Raw genomic sequence first — 5,075 nt, forward strand, 5'->3', positions numbered from 1 at the left:
AGATTAGGGTTTCCTTTTTCTATATCAAAATTGAGTCTGTAATCGTTGTCTTGTATTTTGTTTTCTATTTGAGTGAGAGTTTATGTAGGTAAGGTTTCAGTTGTAAGTTTTCTGAAAACCAACCGGATCTTATTTTTCCTTAATGAATAAAATCTGTTGATTTTGTGATAATTTGTTTTTTGTGTTTGTTTGAGTTTTTGAACATAAAAACCATGTGATGAGGAAAATATCATAATTAAAATTGAAATATTTAGAATCTAAATAGAGAAAAAATGGAAAAAGTTAAACTTAAAAGCCAAAATTTGAAAGTTATAAAATCCATAAAGAACCAAGTTTTAGAATATATATATATATATATATATATATATATATATATATATATATATATATATATCACCAGTATTAAAAAGACATATTTGTAAAAGAAGTTGTAGAAAATGTATTTTTTAAGAAAACTAAGTTTAAAGTTATAAAATACTTATAGAAAAACAAGTTAAAAAACATATAAATTATAAATAAAGACGGGGAAATTTTGCAAAAAAAAACATAATTTGGACTATATTGGTAAAATAAAGTTAAACTACGGGTAAAATTTATAAATAAGTAATAAGATGAAAATAGAAAAGCTTTTTAGTTCAAGTTCCAAGATCCCAAAAATTGCAAATAGGTGAGTTGGTGAGGCGATTTTAAAAATTATATAAATGTACTAGGTTATAACCCGTGTACTACACGGTTGAAGTACACGGTTGACAAGTTTTAATAATATAGAAACTAAAAAAAACTTGGTCATTAATCTTAAATTTATAATTAGTTATTTGTATATGAAATTAGATGTTATATGCATATAGTCCGCCACATACTTCATATAACCGGTCCAAAGCCCAATCTAAAAGGTTTGCATGGGTAAAGTGCAGAAAAGAACAACATACTTTATTATTTTTAACAATATAGGCATAGAAATATATATTACAATGATAAAAATTACCAATATTAAAAGCCCAAAAAAGGGTAAACGGTAAAAAATTTCCACCAGCAGTATGTAACTTTCACTAAAAAATTAGGTAGACTACAATCATTAATAAAAAAACAAAAAGTTTAAAAGAGTGATAGAATAAAACACCAAAGGAAAGAGGCTATAATAAACATGTAAATTAAAGTACATTAGTTATTTAAGGATTTAACAGGAAAATAAAAAGTTAGAAGAAAGCCACAATAATAACGTAGATAGTAACAAAATGGATCACTAACCCTAAAATAACAAAGTACATTTCATGTTAACTGACCAAATTTAAGCCTTATATGAACTTCAAAAGTGTAAACCCATGTACACCAACATATAGCCCTGCGAAAGTGGAAGATATATTTAACTATTAACAATTTAGAGTTTTAAGAACATATATGAAAATAAAGGTCGAGGTCTTGATAAAAGTATTGATGTCGTATGTACATAACAAACGCATCTTAACTTATTAATGTAGAAACCTAACTACATGACACTTCATTGCTGCAAAATTGTAATTAAAATAGGATGTTATTATATTTAAATAACTCCAAAGTAGGATGTTATTATACATAAAAATCTACATGCCACTTAACAATCCAAAACATAAACACACTTCCATTTCATGAAAGTAGAATGCCATTTCATGAGAAAGAATTATATCTTTAGTTTTAACGAAACAATTTTAATATAACATTTACATCAAAGTCGTAGGGAAATGGGCAACAATTCATGAAAAATATTTAGTAAAAACATTTTTTATAAGTACAATTGCCATTTAAAAAAAATACCTAAAAAAACCTAGCATCACACCTGACCTACTAACAATAGACATCAAAAGACCAAAAAAAAAAATTTCTTAAAAGCACACCACTATAAACTTGTTGTGTCATTTTTTTCAAATATAACTTGCATTAGACTTATACTTAACTTGGTAATAATGGTCATTAAAAATTTACAAAACCGTTTCTTTAAAGTACATTGCTATTAAAACTACCATTTCATGTTACATAGTTGACAAATTAATATAATTTAGATGAACTTAGTTAAATAAGGAAATAACATCATTGGACACATCTAAAGCTATAATTAGGAATCTACTATCCGACAATGCAAAAAACAATAACAAAACATAGAACTACATTGTTGTAAATGGGAAACACAACCTCCATGTGGAATGACAGTCATTTTAACAAAATTCTAGAAATCAAATAGAACTACGATACTCTATATGGAAAAACTGGTCCTGTTTGGTTATGCTATTATTTTTTGTCAAATCAAATGAACGTATATTGTTGTAAATGACAAAACAACCCTATATGGTAATTTTTATTTTTTTATTCAAATAAATGAAAATACATTTTTATAAATTGAAGAAAAATCCACATATGGTCATTTTATTGTTTTTTATGAAACCAAACCAAAACATATTGCTACAAATGAGAAAACAACTTTAATGATAATTTTAATAAAATTTTACAAAATTAAATGAAAATACGGCAAAAAATGCCCTTTTATAGGCTATTTAAATAAAAGCTTACAAATCAAATAAAAGTATATTTTTATTTGTGGCAAAATAGCGTATATTTTGTCGTTTTAATGATTTTAAGCAAATCAAATGGAATTATATTGTTATGCAGTCATTTGAATGATTTAGCCAATATTGCTACACGTCACATGAAATTTTTATTAAAATATTGCAACATACTTTCAAAATACATTGTTAATATAAAGTAAACAGAAAGAAAAATTAAAATAGGATGACATAATAAACAAATCAATCAAAATATAGAAACATATAGTTAACTATCTTGAAAAGTTCGCCATCAGTAGAAAAATCAAAGCTGTTGGCAATCAAAAAGACAAAATCAAGGACTTTAAAGTCATTATGCTTATATAAAACTTAACACCAAAATTAGTATAAAAAATAATATCAAAACAAAAAAGGAAAATAAAGTATTAGTAGAGATTTTGAGCAACAACGAATTCCCACATTTAAGCCTAATTCTTGTAGAACCTTTTATAATTAGTAACCAACTAACCAATATCAACAACGCCTTTTAAACTGTATGAGCAAACCATAATTACCTACATTTCTATTCAACTGAATAAAACCAAATGAAGATAGCTGCAAATGTAAGTTATTACACTTTTGTTTTCTAAAGCAACTGGAGTCCATTTTTTATATCCCTTTATATCAAAACAAAGTTCTTAAAAAATAAGGAAAGAACGTGAAAAAGAAAGCAGCTCACATATTCCCATTCCACTTTACTCAATGTGAAATTAGAAGACATGAAACATCTACCGGCAAGGAAGCATCAATTAGTATAATGTTAACAATCATCCAAGGGTTTAATTATATGAAAAATGAAAAATGTAGCGTAAAGAAAGAAAAAAAATACAACTTTAAAACTAAAGGATCGTAGCATTTTTATAAGGAAAAAAGTCAACAAAGGTTAGAATCAAGACCCTATAACAACAACGATTTGAGGGGAGAAAGATAGTACCCGAATTAGGTAATGTAGTAGAATAAAGCGACCTGGTTAAATGGGGTAATCTTCTTTCGATTCGTGTGGCGAAGTAGTGGATTGCAGAAGAAGAAGAAGAAGAAGACGATGAAGAATTTGTGGGGGGTTTTCTTTGATTTAAGAACCCTAATTTGTTGCAAGTGAAATCGTAATCCAATATACATTGTGGTATATGTATATATTCTCAATACGTGAGGCATGAATTGAATTCAAATTTGAATTAGATTTCAAACGTGATGTATGTATATTATGTAGAAGAGGAATCCCTAATTTTTTGGAATTGATTGACCATATATAATTAAATATTGAAATTGATTGGAGATATTAAAGAGTATAGTGAATGGGCGGGAAATAATTGAGAGAATTGTTGGAGAGAGTGCCACGTGGCAAGAATGCTAGTCTAAATGATAGACATGTGGCGTTTAGAATAGGTTATTATTAAGAATGGAGATTTAAAAAGAAAAATTAAATTGATTCCTATTAATCAATTTAGTTTCTCTTTTTAAATAAAATAATTAGCCGGTGTAATGTAAAGTTTTGATAAAATAAAATTGAGTGTGAACGCCACGACTTTTTGAGGCACAACAAAAACAATCGTGGCAAAAATGAACGGGGTTGTTTCTATTAATCAGGTAACTTAACTAAGTTTTTAAAAGTAATAAAATATCATTATTTTACCGTTTACATGTTGATTTATTATATTATAAATATTAATATTTTAATAACTTGATGAATACTAAAAATCTTATTAAGGATATCACTCTATCAAGTAGTATTAGACCAGAGGGAGTGGGTGCGCTCTAAACCGCACTCCACCCGCCACATAATCACGCACACCGCTCCCTGGGTGCGGTCCAGGTGCAGTCTAGGCCGCACTGTGGCCTTCCAGGGGTGCACTCCCTTTCTCTCTCTCCTCTTTTACTTGCTCTCTCTTTCCTCTTTCAACAAATCATCTTTCTTTTTTTTTTTCTTTTCTCTCTCCTAACCATTTTTCCGCTCCCACATTGTAGTTTCAAATTGATAAAATAAGAAAAAATATCAGTTGATGTCAACATGACATAAGAGAAAACACAGTTTCAGTAGCACCACTCCCTCTAACCTTACATCCTGACTCTGGTCATCTTAATGGGTAATGATATTACCGGATGCCTTGACAACTTAAGCGTCTAATCCTAAAAGTCATTTTAGAGTAATTTACAGAAATGGTCTTTCAAGTACTCCTTAGTTTCTATGTTTAGTACAACCTTTTAGTTATTGACTTTTAGATACAAATTTATGTTTTAAAATGATTTTCCATTAATTATCAGTGTTAAGTTCTCATGTTGAAAAGTTGCATGTCAACAACAGAATACTAATGGAGATGTGTTTTCTTTGGTTTTTTTTTTCAAAATTTATTCATTAATTTACGGGTAATGTCATTTATATATTAACAATTTGAAACTAACGAATAATAACTTCATTCGTCCCGCGTATCGTTAAAAATCGCAAGTTTTTATCCCCAACACACATAAAAATGATTGTAATGACCTTTTTAATTTCTTTTTAAT

General features: G+C 28.0%; 1 long non-coding RNA gene across 1 annotated transcript; it reads right to left on the reverse strand.

Annotated features, from left to right (window-relative positions):
* Positions 1 to 1,139: 1,139 nt before the first annotated feature.
* Positions 1,140 to 3,787, reverse strand: LOC145058567 (uncharacterized). Its single transcript, XR_013686425.1, has 2 exons — positions 3,508 to 3,787; positions 1,140 to 1,342 (listed from the first exon to the last, which is right to left on the reverse strand). It is a non-coding gene; the product is annotated as an uncharacterized LOC145058567 (long non-coding RNA).
* Between the last annotated feature and the right edge of the window lie 1,288 nt (positions 3,788 to 5,075).

Source organism: Lactuca serriola, chromosome 6 (genome assembly GCF_051521515.1).
Source record: "Lactuca serriola cultivar US96UC23 chromosome 6, Lser_US96UC23_V15, whole genome shotgun sequence".
Lineage (NCBI taxonomy): Eukaryota > Viridiplantae > Streptophyta > Magnoliopsida > Asterales > Asteraceae > Lactuca > Lactuca serriola.